At 38.9% G+C, this 20,131-nt stretch overlaps 1 protein-coding gene across 1 annotated transcript in view; it reads right to left on the bottom strand.

Moving 5' to 3' along the window:
* Positions 1-20,131, bottom strand: part of SPRR3 (small proline rich protein 3) — a 118,862-nt gene that overhangs the window by 59,174 nt on the left and 39,557 nt on the right. The gene's annotated exons all lie outside the window — the stretch shown is intronic.

The following is a 20,131-nucleotide window of genomic DNA, read 5'->3' as shown; positions in this document are numbered from 1 at the left end:
TAGGGGGCTTTCTTCGTGCGCCGTGTCCTTTGCTAGGCACTGGGGAAATAAATAAAATGCACCTCCTGGGTATTTGTTGAGCACCTACCATGTATCTAAGCACAGAATCAGGTGCCATGGCAAATGGAAGCCATGTAAAAAGATTCTGTCCTCGAGCTGCTGGAATCTAGCTGAATAAAATAAAAGCAAGCCAATGGGGGAGCTCATTTTTTATGGAAATATAGAATTCTAGGTTTCTATTGAGAATCAGGCTATAGACAGAGGAATAATACTCTCTGAGAAGAGGAAGAGACCTCAAAAATCTGCTCACAAAAGAATGGAATTCTGGGAAGTTGGAGTGAATGAACTGGGGATAGCCAGGGCTGCACCCACAAATTGTTCTGTTTTCTTCCATCATCACGGTAGGTCCAGGAAGAAGAGAGTAGAGCTGACCTCTGGCTGAGGACCTCAGGCTGAGGACCTTAAGGAGGTTGATAAGAAAGCCTGACTAGTGATGGGAGCAGCTGGGGAGGTCATTTGGATATGGTCTAGGGTGGGAAGGATGTGAGTGGAGGAAACCTCACAGGCTGGAACGGGGCTGTGGTTGGAGTTTCCCAGAGGCAGCAGAGACTAGAGCGATAGACAAAGAGCAAACAGGAGTACTGTCTGGCCAGGAGGTCAAAGATAAGTTAAGAAACATGCTAGTGCTCTTGGAAATGAAATGTAGATGCCAGAAGAAAGGGTGGGAACATAATGAGATGTCAGCTACCTCCATTTTAAATGAACAGCTTTTGATATTCTGAGTTTCTCACAGATCCAAAAAGAAAAAAAATATTGAAACACAAAATCAAACAGCATCTTCTCTATAAAGCTTTTCTCATCCGCAAGGAATGTATCTGCCTAGAGACTCTCTCACTTCCATAGCCTTTCCCAGATCTACTGGGATATGTAGAATATTCTTGGTTCTTGAGACATTTGGGTATATGATTTGTTAACCCCAATAGTGTTAAACCCTTGAGGACAGACCACAAATGTCCTCCCCAAGACTAACACAGAGCCAGGCTCAAACAAGGTCCCAGAAAAGTTCCAGAGGTCAAAGTCATGCTGATCTCAATGAATGAGACCAGCGGCTGAGGGGAATTTTGCTTTTGGAAAGGTGAAACAGTGGTTTCAACAGTAGCAAGCTCAAACTAATATGGGGCTAAACATGATCAATATTTGTTGAATGAATGGTCCATATAGAAGGTTATGGGAGGCTGGGGTGAGGGAGATAGTCATATAGGCAACAGCTTCTTTACTTTCTATCCCAGAAGAGGTGCACACATGCACACACACACACACACACCTCATACTATGCACACATACATCACACACACATGCGACAAACACATATGCAAAACACACACACACACACACACACACACACACACACACACACACACACACACACACCAGCCTCCTTACATGCATACTTACAGGCTTGGGTGTGTGAAGACTTTTCTGTGTTTACAGCTAAGTCTGTTTCTCTTCAAGGAAGGGTATAAATAGGATGCTACCTTCATGACTCAAGTCCCGGATTTGCCTCTCTGGGCTCCTCCTCTTGTTGTGTGGCTACTCAAGAACTTGTTCTCACTGCTGGCCCATGGGTCTATGCAGGGGTGTGGTCTTGAATGCCAACAACATAGAATGGCTATTTGCATCGTAAGTCCACTTCAGGACTGTGGGAAAGGAGTGATATGGAAACAGAGGGCTCAGCTAGATGTACTTCAAAAAATCGATTCACTCAACAAGTAGTGAGACCTGCTATGTTTCAGGCACTGAACTATGCACTGAAAATTCAGAGATACATAAGACTTAAGTTTTTGCTCTATAAGTCAGAATCTAAAGTAGATAACAGACTAAGAAAATGATTTCAATCATATATAGTAAATGCTATGATAGAGTAATTTAGAGGTTGTTATAGCAGGTAAGGGATATAAACCAGCTAGGTGACATTACCAAAGGCTTCCTAGAGGGGGTAACTCCTGCTAAGTCTTGTCTCCTCAATGGTGACATGGTGAGTTGAAGTCAAGGACACCCTCCCTTTTTCCCTAAGTGTTCCTTGATTTGGGGGACTTTACCCATCCCTCTGCCTCAGGAAATTCTTTTCTTTCCACATGTTCATCTCTATCCCTACCTAATGCTCTAGCAAACCATTCTATCATTTCATCATCATCCAAAAAAGGCTGAGAATTTGGCATCTGTGGGGAGTGCCCAGAAATTGGCCTAAGGCACTGACTGATTTCTAGGCTCATAAACTGCAGGATGGGGCCTGGTCCTCTTGCTACATCTCAAAGGTCTTTGTGAGGCCAGTCAGGTGGGGAGAAGTGAGAGCTGCAAGCACACACGACATGTGGAAAACTCAGTTCACAGAGAGTTGGGTATTAGTCAGAAGCAAATACTGACTGAGTGCCTACCATAAACTGGCCACCTTCTTTTTTCTTTCATTGAGGTAAGATTCCTTAACATGAGATCTATCCTTTTAACAATTTTTCAAGTACACAATGTACTATTGTTAACCACAGACATTATGCTGTACAGTAGATTTCTAGCACTTTTTCGTCTTGCATAATTGAAACTTTATACCTGTTAAGCAGCAACTCCTTATTTCCCCCACCCCAGCTCCTAGCAACCACCATTCTGCTCTTTGTTTCTATTGCTTCTATGAGCTTGACTATTTTAGATACTTTATATAAGTGGAGTCATGCAGTATTTGCCCTTCTGTGATTGGCTTATTTCACTTATAATGTCTTCAAGGTTCCTCTATGTTATAACATATTACAGGATTTCCTTCTTTTTTAAAGACTAAATAATATTCTATTGTATGTTTATGCCACATTTTCTTTATCCATTCATCTATTGATGGAGATTTTAGGTTGTTCCCACATTTGGCTATTGTGAGTAATGCCACAATGCACATGGGAGTGCAGACATCTCTTTGAGATCTTGACTTAAATTATTGTCTATAAGCCCAGAAGGGGGATTGCTAGATCATATGGTGGTTCTATTTTTAATTTTTTGGGGAATCTTCATATTGTTTTATACAGTAGCTGCACCATTTTACATTTTTACCAATGGTGTACAAGGGTTTCAATTTTTCTGCATTCTTGTCAAAGCTTATCTTTTTTTTTTTTTTTAGAAATAATTGATTAGAAAGAGATTGAAAATGTCATAAATGAGGAAATAATTGGAGAAAATCATTGTGAAGAAGTATGAATGGAAGGCAACACAAATGGAGTAAGACTTAAAGAGATATAGGCATAACAAATGCTGACATGATTTTTGTGAGTTGTGAAGATTTAAAGAAATCTGTTTGAATAACAATTTTTGAGGCTACCTATACATTTGTGTTCATTACTTCCACTAAAAAAGGTTCTTTTGATTATTCTTTGATCATTGAAACGTTTTATATTTTATTTAATTTACAGCAATAAAAATAACTCTTGAGAAGGAATAAATGTGGACCTATGGAGATAATTATTTAGTAATGTTTGAAATATACGTTTTAGAACATTTCATTGCACTTATTGATGAGTATAAGAATATTATGAAAACAGAAAAACAGTGAGCCTTTTAAGAGTTCACACAATTATTTTATATAATTGGTATTCTACATTCAAGGAGAGCTTGAATGTAGAAATTAAAGACGCATATGCTCATTTGAAAAGAGACAAATCTAGTACTGTAATTAAAGCTTGTGTCTTATAACACAATAAAAATATCCAGAAGGATTTTATCCTTACTTGTGACATAAAATGATTTCTAACCTTTATTTTTTAATTCAGAAAAAAAGGAGGAAGCATGGGTTCTTCTTTGCTTTATGAAATCAAAGTAACTTTACAAATCTGAAGTGCTTAGTTATCTAAAATCATATCATGGAAGGATTATATATATATATATATATTTTGATTGTTTTATGTATGCAACTTTTTAAAGATCAGAGTGACCTGGGCAAGAAACCAGTGCTATCAGCCAGTATTGCATTTTGTTTACATGTAATAGAAATCCAACTAAACAAGGATTTTATTTTCACCATGTTACAGAAAGTTAGGATATAGGAAGTCCTTCCTTGTAGTTGCTCAAGGAAATCATCAAGGACCAAGTTTATTCTAGCTTCCTGCTCTGCCACCTTTAGCAAGTGGACAGTCCTCCTACCTCTCATAAGCAATGAACTTCTTCATATCCAAGCATGTGCTTAGGGCAGTAAAAAGGGATTGGTGAGAACAAAAATCACATGCCAGTGAAGTCTGTTCATTTTATATCAGGAAATAATAGCTCCTGCAAATGTCTTACTTGATAGACTTCTACCACTGGAACTGCCTCACATGACTACCACTAGATAGAATGGAATCTGGTTTGATGAATATTTTTAAGTGGACACATTTACTTCCTAAGCAAAACCAATATTCTATTAATAAAAAAGAAAGGAAGAAAGATTCTTGTAAGGCAGCTAATATTTCTGTCACACAGAGAAAAACAAATTGATAATGCAGTACAAGGTTGATATTTTAAGGTAGAGATTTTGAGCTTGAGCATTTAGCATCCATTTGTTCTTTTAATGTAAATGTCAAACAAAATATAAAAATTGTATGTGTAATTACCAAAAACTATTTAAAAGTAAATTTATAATTCACTCAAAAGAGTAATATAGATTAAATAATTTTTGTAAAATTTAATGTGTTTTTGCTTTCAAAAAATACAAAAGATAAAAAAAGAATATGCAGTTAAACAGTCTAAATGAAAAAACCATGAAAGTGTCAAAAGTAAGATTATGGCTTATGAAAATTACATGTTTACATTTATGGATGTGACCTGAATGTAAATGTAAGTAAATTGTAAATGCATTATAAATGAATGTAAAAACCAAAATAAAGTTGTTTATTGACAAGATTGATTCAAAAAAAAGAAAAAAAAAGAAAAAAACAGGTGCTAGGTGATATTTCATTGTGGTTTTGATTTGCATTTTTCTGATAATTATTAATGTTGAGCATCTTTTTGTATACCTATTGGCCATTTGCAGGTCTACTCAGGTTCTTTACCAATTTTTAAATAAAGTTATTATTATTTTTGCTATTGAGTTGTAAGAGTTCCTGATATATTTTTGATATTAACCCCTTACATATATATTGTTTGCAAATATTTTTTTCTCATTCTGAAGCTGCCTTTTCTCTGTTGATTGTTTCCTTTGCTGTGCTTAAGCATTTTAATTTGATGAAATACATAAAGCACACAAAAAATAAATGGAAAGACATCTGTGTTCACGGATTGTAAGATAATATTGTTAAAATGTTCATACTGCACAAAGCAATCTACAGATTCATTGCAATACCTATCAAGATCCCAATGGCATAGAGGTGTTTGTAGTATTCTCTGATGGTAGATTGTATTTCTGTGGGATCGGTGGTGATATTCCCTTTTTCATTTTTTATTGCATCTATTTGATTCTTCTCTCTTTTCTTCTTTATTAGTCTTGCTAGCGGTCTATCAATTTTGTTGATCCTTTCAAAAAACCAGCTCCTGGATTCATTAAGTTTTTGAAGGGTTTTTTGTGTCTCTATTTCCGTCAGTTTTGCTCTGATTTTAGTTATTTCTAGCCATCTGCTAGATTTTGAATGTGTTTGCTATTGCTTTTCTAGTTCTTTTAATTGTGATGTTAGGGTGTCAATTTTGGATCTTTCCTGCTTTCTCTTGTGGGCATTTAGTACTATAAATTTCCCTCTACACACTGCTTTGAACGTGTCCCAGAGATTCTGGTATGTTGTGTCTTTGTTCTCGTTGGTTTCAAAGAACATCTTTATTTCTGCCTTCATTTCATTATGTACCCAATAGTCATTCAGGAGCAGGTTGTTCAGTTTCCATGTAGTTGAGCGGTTTTGAGTGAGTTTCTTAATCCTGAGTTCTAGTTTGATTGCACTGTGGTCTGAGAGACAGTTTGTTATAATTTCTGTTCTTTTACATTTGCTGAGGAGAGCTTTACTTCCAACTATGTGGTCAATTTTGGAATAGGTGTGGTGTGGTGGTGAAAAAAATGTATATTCTGTTGATTTGGGGTGGAGAGTTCTGTAGATGTCTATTAGGTCCACTTTGTGCAGAGCTGAGTTCAATTCCTGGATATCCTTGTTAACTTTCTGTCTCGTTGATCTGTCTAATGTTGACAGTGGGGTGTTCAAATCTCCCATTATTATTGTGTGGGAGTTTAAGTCCCTTTGTAGGTCACTCAGGACTTGCTTTATGAATCTGGGTGCTCCTGTGTTGGGTTCATATATATTTAGGATAGTTAGCTCTTCTTGTTGAATTGGTCCCTTTACCATTATGTAATGGCCTTCTTTGTCTCTTTTGATCTTTGTGGGTTTAAAGTCTATTTTATCAGAGACTAGGATTGCAACCCCTGCCTTTTTTTGTTTTCCATTTGCTTGATAGATCTTCCGCCATCCCTTTATTCTGAGTCTATGTGTGTCTCTGCAAGTGAGATGGGTTTCCTGAATACAGAATGGATAAATTCCTTGACAAATACACCCTCCCAAGACTAAACCAGGAAGAAGTTGAATCTCTGAATAGACCAATAACAGGCTCTGAAATTGTGGCAATAATCAATAGCTTACCAACCAAAAAGAGTCCAGGACCTGATGGATTCACAGCCGAATTCTACCAGAGGTACAAGGAGGAACTGGTACCATTCCTTCTGAAACTATTCCAATCGATAGAAAAAGAAGGAATCCTCCCTAACACACTTTATGAAGCCAGCATCGTCCTGATACCAAAGCCTGGCAGAGACACAACCAAAAAAGAGAATTTCAGACCAATATCCCTGATGAACATTGATGCAAAAATCCTCAATAAAATACTGGCAAACCGAATCCAGCAGCACATCAAAAAGCTTATCCACCATGATCAAGTGGGCTTCATCCCTGGGATGCAAGGCTGGTTCAACATACGCAAATCAATAAATGTAATCCAGCATATCAACAGAACCAAAGACAAAAACCACATGATTATCTCAATAGATGCAGAAAAGGCCTTTGACAAAATTCAACAACGCTTCATGCTAAAAACTCTCAATAAATTAGGTATTGATGGGACGTATCTCAAAATCATAAGAGCTATCCATGACAAACCCACAGCCAATATCATACTGAATGGGCAAAAACTGGAAGCATTCCCTCTGAAAACTGGCACAAGACAGGGATGCCCTCTCTCACTGCTCCTATTCAACATAGTGCTGGAAGTTCTGGCCAGAGCAATCAGGCAGGAGAAGGAAATAAAGGGTATTCAATTAAGAAAAGAGGAAGTCAACTTGTCCCTGTTTGCAGATGACATGATTGTATATCTAGAAAACCCCATTGTCTCAGCCCAAAATCTCCTTAAGCTGATTAGCAACTTCAGCAAAGTCTCAGGATACAAAATCAATGTACAAAAATCACAAGCATTCTTGTACACCAATCACAGACAAACAGAGAGCCAAATCATGAGTGAACTCCCATTCACAATTGCTTCAAAGAGAATAAAATACCTAGGAATCCAACTTACAAGGGATGTGAAGGATGTCTTCAAGGAGAACTATAAACCACTGCTCAGTGAAATAAAAGAGGATACAAACAAATGGAAGAACATTCCATGCTCATGGGTTGGAATAATCAATATCGTGAAAATGGCCATACTGCCCAAGGTAATTTATAGATTCAATGCCATCCCCATCAAGCTACCAATGACTTTCTTCACAGAATTGGAAAAAACTACTTTAAAGTTCATATGGAACCAAAAAAGAGCCCGCATCACCAAGTCAATCCTAAGCCAAAAGAACAAAGCTGGAGACATCACGCTACCTGACTTCAAACTATACTACAAGGCTACAGTAACCAAAACAGCATGGTACTGGTACCACAACAGAGACATAGATCAATGGAACAGAACAGAGCCCTCAGAAATGATGCCACATATCTACAACTATCTGATCTTTGACAAACCTGACAAAAACAATCAATGGGGAAAGGATTCCCTATTTAATAAATGGTGCTGGGAAAACTGGCTAGCCATATGTAGAAAGCTGCAACTGGATCCCTTCCTTACACCTTATACAAAAATTAATTCAAGATGGATTAAAGACTTAAATGTTAGACCTAAAACCATTAAAATCCTACAAGAAAACGTAGGCAATACCATTCAGGACATAGGCGTGGGCAAGGATTTCATGTCTAAAACACCAAAAGCAATGGCAACAAAAGCCAAAATTGACAAATGGGATGTAATTAAACTAAAGAGCTTCTGCACAGCAAAAGAAACTACCGTCAGAGTGAACAGGCAACCTACAGAATGGGAGAAAATTTTTGCAACCTACTCATCTGACAAAGGGCTAATATCCAGAATCTACAATGAACTCAAACAAATTTACAAGAAAAAAACAAACAACCCCATCAAAAAGTGGGCAAAGGACATGAACAGATGCTTCTCAAAAGAAGACATTTATGCAGCCAAAAAACACATGAAGAAATGCTCATCATCACTGGCCATCAGAGAAATGCAAATCAAAACCACAGTGAGATACCATCTCACACCAGTTAGAATGGCCATCATTAAAAAATCAGGAAACAACAGGTGCTGGAGAGGATGTGGAGAAATAGGAACACTTTTACACTGTTGGTGGGAATGTAAACTAGTTCAACCATTGTGGAAGTCAGTGTGGCGATTCCTCAGGGATCTAGAACTAGAAATACCATTTGACCCAGCCATCCCATTACTGGGTATATACCTAAAGGACTATAAATCATGCTGCTATAAAGACACATGCACACGTATGTTTATTGCGGCACTATTCACAATAGCAAAGACTTGGAACCAACCCAAATGTCCAACAACAATAGACTGAATTAAGAAAATGTGGCACATATACACCATGGAATACTATGCGGCTATAAAAAATGATGAGTTCACGTCCTTTGTAGGGACATGGATGAAACTGGAAAACATCATTCTCAGTAAACTATCGCAAGGACAAAAAACCAAATACCGCATGTTCTCACTCATAGGTGGGAATTGAACAATGAGAACTCATGGACACAGGAAGGGGAACATCACACTCCGGGGACTGTTGTGGGGTTGGGGGAGGGGGGAGGGACAGCATTAGGAGATATACCTAATGCTAAATGACGAGTTAATGGGTGCAGGAAATCAACATGGCACATGGATACATATGTAACAAACCTGCACATTGTGCACATGTACCCTAAACCTAAAGTATAATAATAATTAAAAAAAAAGAAAAAGAAATGATCCCAATGGCATTTTTTACGGATATAGGAAAAATAGTCCTAAAATTTATATGGAATCACAAAAGACCCCAACTAGCCAACACAGTCCTTGGAAAAAAGAACGAAGCTGGAGGCATCACACTTCCTGGCTTCAAAATACATGACAATGCTATTGTAATTAAAAGTGTGTTACTGGCATAAAAACAGACATATATATCAATGAAACAGAATGGAGGGCTGAGAAATAAATCCACACATCTATGGTCAACCAATCTTCAACAAGGTTGTCAAGAATATATGATGGGGAAAGAATAGTCTCTTCAATAAATGTTATTGGGAGAGTTGGATACCCACATGGAGAAGAATGAAATTGGGCCCTTATCTTATACCATACACAAATATAAACTCAAAATAGAGTAAGGATTTATATGTAAGATCTGAACGAGTAAAACTCCTGAAAGAAAACATAGGGGAAAGCTTCATGATATTGGTCTTTGAAATTAATTTTTGGATATGACACCAAAAACACAAGCAACAAACGTGAAAATAGACAAATGGAACTACATCATATTGAGCACTTTGTAGGCACAGAGAACACGAGGTACATGTTATAAAACCCACATGGTCTTTTTTCCCTCAGAGCTTACATCCTGGTGGGGAAACACAGATGATAAGCACATACATGATCAAGTAACAAAAATCGAAAAAACATAATTTCAGATGAGTAATGAGGGCTATGAAGAAACTACGATGTGGTAATGTTTAACTAGGATGGTCAACAAGGACTCTGTGAGACAAAGACACAGAAGCAGGGCCTGAATGATGGGAAGATGGTCACACAAAGGTCTGAGGACAGAGGCAGAGGAAGAGCAAGTGGAAAGGCCCTAAGACAGGCAGGTCTTGGTGTGTTCAGCGAGGACTGTATGACTACAGCAGGGTGGATGAAGAGCAGGGACTTCTGAAAGCCAAGCAGGGACCACTCCCCCAGGGTATGGGGGCTGTGGAGGGATCTGAGCTTGTAGTGACTTGGTCTGAGTTTTGTTTGAGAAATGTCGCTCTGATTGCTCCTGGAAGTTAGGCTGAACCAAGGCAATTTTTGAGGCTCCTGTCTTCTCCCTTACCTGGGATCCTTATCAGAACCCAGCCAGGGGAGCAGGATGCATATGTATATTATAAATGTTTATTCTAAACTTAGTCAGGAAGAGACCAGTGTTTAGTAAGGTAGCTATGATCTACTTACTGGTGACAAATGCAGATCTCTTTGCCATGTATTGTACATCATGGTTTTTCTGGAAAAGTGCATCAATTTAAAAAATATGTTTTTGTCCATCTAAGCACATTCAACTCTGTCAGACCATAGATGCCCATGTGAGGTCCAGAGGAGAGGTTCACTGTAGCCACATGGCCTCTTGCCAGAGGAGTTTCTCCTGATGCCTGTCTCCCTGGCAGTGCTTCTGCCTCAGACCAGCCCTACAGAATTTTAACATGAACTTCATCCTGTTCTCCCACTGCTGCCCCTCAGAGTTCTTGAACAATCTGGTGCTGCCCTACTGTCCAGTAAGAGTAAGCATGAGGCTGGCAGAATCTGTCTTTCCACATGGCTGGAAATCATCCACTTACTTGATTTTCACCTCCCTTATGCCCATTGCAAAAGAATTATAGAAGGACATAGTGGATCCAAAATAGTATCAAGGTCAGCCTGCGTCTCTATTTTATCTCCCTTGGCTTCCTGAGCTCCAACAAACTAAACCATTCATTCCAATCACACCCACAGTGTCCCTCCAACCCCATCTAGGCCTAAGTCAGTTAGTTCCCTCTGGGGCCCTGCTCCATCGTCTTTTGGTGTTCATCCCCCAGTACCTATTCTTCAAAGCCCAGTTCATATAACATCTCCTTCAGAAAGGTGCATGAGCATACCCTAAGCCTCTGTGGGATTTCCCACCTCAGTGCCCAAAGCATTGTATAGGTATAAGCTCTGGATTCAGACAACTGGATTTGAATTTCAGTGGCTAGCTGGGTGACCTTGACCAAGCAACTTGTCTGAACCTCAGTGTCCTTGTCTCTCAGATGAGGAGGATAATGGTACCAAATCATGGCATTGTTGCACCAGAAAGTTGAGATCATGCATGTAAAGCCTTTGACACTGATTGACGTGTGGCAACACTCAGTAAATGGGGCGCAGTTATTGTTAGTAAAGTCCTTTATGCATTTGTTTCATATCCTTGCTCTGTCTGAATCCTTCGGGGCACAAATTTCCTTACTCGTCACCGTTTTCTTGGAGGTGTCTCACACAGACCCTGGATGCCCAAGCTTTGCATTTAGGAGCCTCCCTCAGGTGAAGCCCTTTTCTCTCGGCCCTGCAATTCTACATCACAGCTCTAGAGGGCAGCAAGAGATCACAGATACTTTGGAAGGCTGCCAGGCATCCTGAGTGCTCTTCCTCTTGGCTAGCTTTTACCAGTGGTGAGCCATCCATTATAGCTTCTTGCTCAAACTGTATTTTTATTCCTTTGTGCTAGGAACATTCCAAAAACAACAAGCCAAAGCCTATCATTGTAGCCCTTTGGGGCAACCTCTTCACTTCCCCACAGACAGTTTGCTTTAGCTGGTAAGTTAATCAAAATCAGTTAGGATTTCCTAGTACATATTACGTGCCCTTTACTGGGTTTCATTTTAAGGGATTAAATGGGTTCAAGAATGCAAAATGCTTTGAAAAAGTCCTGACACATAAGAAAGAAGCAAAGCCCGTTTTCATGGTCCAATTAGACATGAGTAAAAGGCAAAGAGGGAAACAAAAGGAACTTCTGAAATCCCAAATATGCTGTGTGAACCACTGCTTCCATGTGCTGAGCCCCTTTCGTGTGCTAGACACTAACCTAAGTACTTTGCAAGTGGTATTTAATAATGAAATCAATGCTGAAAGGTCGATATTTTTGTCTGCATTTTAATAATGAAGAAACAGATCTGAGATATGATGTAGCCTGCCCAGGATCACATAGAATGTAAGCAGAAGAGCTGGGTTCAATCTCAAGTGTGTGACTCCAGTGGGCATCCTTTTAACCTCCACAGCAGTGCCTCACCTGGTCAGCTTGTTTTATTTGTTATAAATTATTTATTATTTTTATTATTTCCATTACCTAGCAGAATGGTCCAAATGTTGATTTCTGAGGGATAAGAGCCAATGCTGTCCTTCCTATGGGGGATATTGTGGTATTACTGTAACTTTTACTCCTGGACAGGACAGTCTGGAGGAGATTTTTAAATGCTTGGAACTAAACAGTAACATAAATACTGCATATCAGAACTCACTAGATATACAGAAAAAGCAATAAAAGTAAGGAAAATTAAGACTTTAAAAGTTTATATAAAATATGAAAGGCTGAAAATTAATGATCTAATACAGGAAAGTGGAATTAAAAAATAGATGCTAAAGAAAGTATATATAAGAAAATACTAAATATAAAATGAAAAATTAATAAAATAAAAAACAAAGATATGTTATATGAATCGACTAAGCCAAATTGATTCTTTGAAAAGGTGAAAAAAATAGTCAAAATTAAAAATGTTGACCAAGATAAAAAAGAGAAAAAAGTTAATATTGGGAAGTTAAAAAAAGGGTTGTAATTATAATTAAAACAGAAATTACAAAAATAACCAAATTTATAATAAATCTTAGACTTAAATGAGAAAGAAAAAACAGGAAGATTAATCAGTTGCTGTTGAACTTTCTTACTGTAGAGAGACTTTATTCAAAAGGATTATTGCAAGGAGGGAAACGGACCATTGCAATAGGAAGACACTCTGATTATAAGGTCCATAAAAATCTCCTGTCAAACTTTCTAGATGTCTACAGTCTAACATTTTTTATGCCCTACCTCCTGTTTTCTCAGCTCACCATTTTACCCAGGCTGTAGCTATGGCAACCACCTATGCTGAGGAGTATCCCACAGCACCTCACTTCAGCTGCACTAGGTGTCTCTCACGTCTGCCACAGGGCTCTTGACAGCCAGGCTGTGGAACACTCACAGCCGACTACTCAGTCATGCTGGTGGAAGCACAGGGTGGAAACGTGAGGAGGTTAACATCCTCCGGACAACCACTGGTTACCAGACATAGGAGTACACAGAGAGCAAGCATTCTTTTCAGTATCTCCAGCAAACAGTTCTAATATATGTTCTGGATGGCCCTTGGAAACTTCAGGGTGTGGTTTAGCCTGTTACCCACAGGAATACACAGCTCAACAGCACACTGTTGGACTGACTTTCTCTCTCTATTGTTTTATTCTTCCTAGTGGCCCTGACTTCTGCTACTTGGGGTCACATCTCAAAATAAACTACTTGTGCCTATTCACTTGTCGCAGACCATGCTTCTTTGGGGGAACCAACCTAAGACATCTCTCTGGAATGTTTTAAAAGTTCTGCACTGCTCGTTACACTTTTAAGTTGAAGTCTTAATTTTTTTATTATATGTATAGTTACAAAGGATGCAATTTTGTACTGTATATGTTAGTTTACTCCAATAAAATTATTATATTATTTTAAAGACATTTTAATGGTAATTTAAAACATATAAATGAACAGAATAGTAGAATAAATCACATTTACATCAACTAGGTTTAATAACTGTCAAATTATGGACAACCTTGTTCATTTTATCTCTCTTACCACTTGCCTCCTACAGTGTTACTTTTAGCAAATCCCAGACTCGTGTTATTTCATCTCTTTATATCTATAAATACTTTTTTCAGTAGTTATGTTAAATATTATCACACCTTGAAAATACTAGATAACATCTTTATACTATGAAATATCTACTCAGTGTTCACATTTCCAATTTTGCTATAAATCATTAATTTACTAATGACTTATTTGAAATGACATCAAAATAATGTAAATACATTGTTATTAATTAATAGATCTATATATCTCTTAAGTTTATTTTGATCTAAAGGTTCCCTGTTTATTTCTTTTGTCCCTTTGCAATTTTTTATTAAAGAAACGTACTATTTGTCATATGGAGTTTTTCAGTCTGGATTTTGCTGACTTCATTCTCATGGTGTTGTTCAACACCACTTAAGTTTGGGTATGCTTTTGCTCTCATTTGTTTCGTTCTGATGCTTCTTCAGATGAATGTGTTTGACAACTGAATTTGCTATGTCCTCACATTCACAAAGCCTGAAGTACCAGATATTTTATGTCTCCCTGGAGTGGCCCTTAGCCAATGACTTACAGGTACGAGAGTATCACAGCCTAGCTTTCTTGCCTCATATCAGTACAGCTTTTCTTTTACATTCCAGAGTTTTCTTGCAGAATCAGGATGAAGCTACCTGCACACGTTTGCCCAAAATGACAATCTGGTTTCCTCTTCTTCTCTGTCCTGCTACTCCTATGCCCTAACTAGTTTCTCCCGGAAGTACTGCTTTAATAAGTTATACTGCAAATAAATCCTCATCTCAGGATGTGCTTCCAGGGAACCCAAACAATGACAATTGGTAGCTGCAGTTCTAGGCTAGTTGTGGGATTCTGGAGTTGGCTCCCCACAGAAGAATACAAGAACCCCTTTGCTGGTGGTAAGTGAAACAGTGATAGCCCTTGGCATGTTGTAGTGTTGTAATTATGATCTCTTGTGGTAATTTAGGGCAAGATGCAGCAAAAGGAAGTGTACTGACTTGATAAATAACTTTGACGTTTGAGAGATATGGAAGAAATGGACAAAGGACTTGGCTAATGTTTCTGGATGCTCTTGATGTTTTAAAGAGAAAAAAAGGACAAACTCAAGTCGTTCATTTACTATCTTAAGACATGATATGAAAGTGAGAAGGGCTCCATAGTAGTGTTTAAAGAGAACTTCACCTCCTGCAGAGGGAAGGTGGTGTTAAACACCAGGCACAGGAACTAACACTAACCTTTATAGGAAGCTGATTTTACAGCATCCTTATGGCAAAGGCATATGGTCCTGATGAGGAAGGAATGGGACCTCAAGACTTGGGATGGGAATATATTCATGGATGTGCTTGATATACCTGATTTTTCTCAGCCTGTAGAAGTGGTCCTTCTTGGATAGAAGATATCAATCTCTACATCCCATTGGCTGAACTGAAATAGGTGCCTTGTAAGACAATACTTATCTAACTCAAGATCTGGCCCCACCTCCTTTCTTGGGTATTGGTTGAAGTCTTAGCAGAGCCAAGGGTTTGTACTTGTCCTACTAAGGGAGAGAATTATTCATTGAAGGATCCGCAGGGCCTGGATAACATGGACCAGCACAGGTTGGGATTCTCTAGGAGAGGATCTTGAGTGTGTTAAATCATAGGATGTGGGGTATGAGAATGATTAGAGGAATAATTCCTGATATGGGGGCAATACATATGACTCAGTTTCCTAGATAAAGTCCTTACATGCTTCCAGGATGCCTTTTGGAACTCAGAAAAATTTATGGCCCATATTAAATGAGACGGAGATTCCAGAACCATCTTGGCAGAATATTGAGATAAAGATAAAAAGGTTGAGAGGCAGGTGTATAAGAACAAACCTATTACATAATCCTGAAACTCAGAAACTGGGTATGTTTTTCAGGAGGTCGCAGAGGACACTTATTTCATTAAAGTTATAAGAAATGTGCTGGTGATTGGGTGGGGGTACTATCATTACTGAGAGGCCCAGTTGTGGCTGTCCTTTATTGCCTTGGTCTGAGGTAGGAAATGTCGACTGAACTAGATTCCATAGTGTCAATGTGGATGAAAGGACAATAAGGGAACAACAGAGGGTAGATTGTGTTAGTTAACCATCAGAGGCAAAGCAGATGTGACTACCATCATGGCCAGCAAAATTGGAATGTCAGAATAATCACTAAGATGTCCTGACCCACAGGGGTCTAGAGCAATGGATAGTAGAATATGGTCTTCTTAGGGACAAAATAGGTGGGAAGTCATTAGGGACATTACACACACGTGCCACATACAGATGCTCCTCAATTTATGATGGGGTCATGTTCCCAATAAACCCATTGTAAGTTGAAAATATCATAACTTGAAAATGCATTGAATCTATCTAATCCACAAAACATTATAACTTAGTCTAGCTGCCCTTAAATGTGCTCAGAACACTTACATTAGCTTACAGTTGGGCAAAATCATCTAACACAAGCCTATTTTATAATAAAGTGTTAAATATCTCATGTAATTAATTGAATGCTGCTCTTAAACTGAAAAAAATGGTTAGATGAATACTTGAAGCACTTGTATGGTTTTTTTTTACCAAATGCATATTGCTTTCACACCATCAGAAAATCAAAGAATTGTAAGCTGAACCATCCAAAGTTGAGGACCATCTGTATGTGTGTGTGTATCCATATGTGGCTGATGTCAGCTGTCTCAAAGATCAGTCACAATTTCTTACCCAATATATAGTCCTGAGCCAGTTCTCAGATCCAGAACCCATTGTTTGAAAGAGATTCAAGTCCTATTGAGAAAGGACTGTACAACACCAATTAAGTGTATACAGTAGTGATTCAACCTTTTATTTCCTAAGCAACTGTACTTTTGGAGAAAGAGAAGTACCCAGGTTCTTTGAGGGCTGTTGAGTATATAATTTGAACTGACACTAACATCAGGGGACTCCAGGGATTACCTTGACCTCCCCATCAGAATAAGAGTGTATTGGGGTTAGTGATATAAAGAGTTCTGGCCAAGGTAGTCCTTTTCACTATGGGTTTAAGAAGTCAACGCTCAGGTGGTTCACGCCTGTAATCCCAGCAGTTTGGGAGGTCGAGGTGGGTGGATCACGAGGTCAGGAGATGGAGACCATCCTGGCTAACACGGTGAAACCCCGCCTCTACTAAAAATACAAAAAATTAACCAGGTGTGGTGGTGGGTGCCTGTAATCCCAGCCACTCGGGAGGCTGAGGCAGGAGAATGGCGTGAACCTGGGAGGCAGAGCTTGCAGTGAGCCAAGATCACGTCACTGCACTCCAGCCTGGGCAACAGAGCAAGACTCCATTAAAAAAAAAAAAAAAAGTCAGTGGTCACATCCAGTGGCCATTTGCTTAGTTTCTGGGTGCATACTTATAGGACAAACATATTTAGTGCCTGGAAGTTTTCTCATACTTGTTCCTTGATCCACGGAGTAAGAGCTATCATAGCAGAAGGGTCAAGTTGAAACCCTTAAAACTGCACCCCCTTCCCAAATAGCCAAGATAGTAAATAGAAAACAATATATCATGGGCAGAATAGCAGAGATCAGTGCCACTCTTTTAGTAGTCCCCATTATACATTCCTATTTAATTGACCACTACAGCTCTTGAAAAAAAAATCAGGGATAATGGTGAATTATTGTAATGGCTAATTTTGTGTGTCAACTTAAAGTGTGATCATGGATAAGATTAATATTTTCTTTTCTCCTCTGACAGTGTATTTTCAAACAGACTATCTTTGAGCTTACTGATTCTTTCCTCTGCTTGATCCATTCTGCTGTTGAGAGCTTCTAACAAAATTTTCAGTTCAGCAAATGTATTTCTCTGTTCCAAGCATTCTGTCTGATTTTTTAAAAAATTATTTCAATCTTTTTGTTAAATTTCTTTGATAAATTTCCAAATTGTTTTTCTGTATTATATTGGAGATCACTGAGTTTCCATAAAACTGTTATTTTGAATTTTTGGTCAGAGAGTTCACATACTGCCATCTTACTAGGGTCAGTCACTGGTTTCCTGCTTTATCCTCTTGGGAAGGCCATGGTTCCTTGTTTGCTAATGTTTCTTCTGAATTTATGTGTATGTCTTTGAATTGAAAGATTAGCTATTTATTCCAATTTTCTCTGTCCAGCTTGTTTTGGTTTTTATTGGATATGTTTGCTTAGAAATTCTTTGTAATTTACCTGTTGAATTTTTTCCTTTTTTCCCCCCTGCTATGTTGCTGCCTCCTTTTTGGTACTAGATGGTACCTAATCCCAGGTTTGCCTCAGCTCTAGTCAAGGATCAGAGCACTACTTATCTTAAATGGGGGAGGTCCTCAAGGGAATGTCCCAGCAGTGTGGAAAGGCTGGCTAAGGATTGTTCCCAGGGGGCCTGTGGAATGTACCTCTTACAGTGTGATGCTGCTGGACAGCTATCTGATTTGGTATCTCCTTTGGAAGAGTTACAGTGCAGAATTTCCAGGGCTGGGGATGGTAGTCTCACCCTCCCTCGCCCCTTTGTTTCTGGTTGTCCTCAGGGATATGCCTCCTTTCAGGCATTTATGATATTTCCCATGGGTTGAGACGGGGACAGGCCTCTTGCCAGAGAACCCGAGATTGTGGGGAAGGTGATTGTACACCTTGATCTCACTTTTTCCATTGTAAAAACCATGAGTTGGGGGAAAAATTTTTACACTTGGTACCAGGAAAATTAAGCATGGGGGAAGCAGGGGGCATCATGAATACAGAAGTCCAATTCTCTTAACACCTGCTCAGAGATTTTTTACTTCTCTTTGGCCACAGGAACTGTTGCATCCTCCTATTTGAGTTCTGGGATATTACTGGTGATAATCTCTGTGCTGTTTATCTTTCTCTCTCCTTTCTCTCTCCTCCCTCCTCCTCCTCCCTCCTCCTCCTCCCTCCTCCTCCTCCTCCCTCCTCCTCCTCCTCCCTCCTCCTCCTCCTCCTTCTTCTTCTTATTCTTTCTTCTTCTTCTTGCTTTTTCTTCTTTTGACAGAGTCTCACTGTATTGCCCAGGCTGGAGTGGAGTGGCACAATCTCAGCTCACTGTAACCTCCATCTCCTTGGTTCAAGCTATTCTCCTGCCTCAGCCTCCACACCCAGCTAATTTTTGTATTTTTAGTAGAGACAAGGTTTCACCATGTTGGCCAGGCTCGTCTTGAACTCTTCACCTCAGTTGATCTGCCCTCTGCAGCCTCCCAAAGTGCTGGAATTACAGACGTGAGCCACCATGCCTGGCTCCTTCCTTCCTTCCTTCCTTCCTTCCTTCTTCCTTCCTTCCTGCCTTCCTTCCTGCCTTCCTTCTTTCCCTCCTCCCTCCCTCCTTCCCTTCTACCCTCCCTCTCTCTCTTTCTTTCTTTCTTTCTTTCTTCTTTCTTTCTTTCTTTCTTTCTTTCTTTCTTTCTTTCTTTCTTTCTTTCTTTCTTTCTTTCCTCTCTCTCTCTTTCTTTCTTTCCTTTCTTTCTTTTCTCTCTCTCTCTTTCTCTTCTTTCTTTTTTCCTTTTTAATATTTTTGTAGAGAGTGAAGTCAGCTTTCTTCTATGCCATTAGGTTGGTGAGATTAATATGTAAATAAATGAACTATAAGTAAGCAGATTGCCCTCCATAATATGTATGGGCCTCATTCAATAAGCTGAAGGCATGAATACAATGAAAAGGCCAGCCTCTTTGAGCAAAAGGAAATTCTCCAGCAGATTGCCTTGGAACTTCATTTGCACCATCGGTTCTCCTGGGACTTGAGCCTACCAGCCCACATCACAGATTTAGACTTGCTACCCTCCATAATTGCATGAGTGTGAGCCAATTCCTTATAATAAATATATTTATATATGTATGCATACATATATATATCTAGTTGTGTGTGTGTAATGTGTATATATACATATACTCACACACATACATACATACACACATACCCATACACACAATGTATTGGTTCTGTTTCTCTGGAGAATGCTGACTAACACAATAATGGTAGACTTCCATAAACTTAACCAAGTGGTAGACTCAATTGCAACTCCTTTATAATATGTAAAATTTTTAATAGAACAGATCAATATAACTTCTAGTGTGTAATATGCAGCTATGTCTCTGATGAGTGTAGTCTGTTCAACACCTAGGAGGCAGGAGAATAAGACGTGGTATATTCATCTAGGATGGGGAGCAACATACATTTATGAT

This window comes from Symphalangus syndactylus, chromosome 12 (genome assembly GCF_028878055.3).
Source record: "Symphalangus syndactylus isolate Jambi chromosome 12, NHGRI_mSymSyn1-v2.1_pri, whole genome shotgun sequence".
Taxonomy (NCBI): domain Eukaryota; kingdom Metazoa; phylum Chordata; class Mammalia; order Primates; family Hylobatidae; genus Symphalangus; species Symphalangus syndactylus.
Note: the sequence above shows the minus strand (reverse complement) of the source record. Positions and strands in the feature narration are given on the sequence as shown.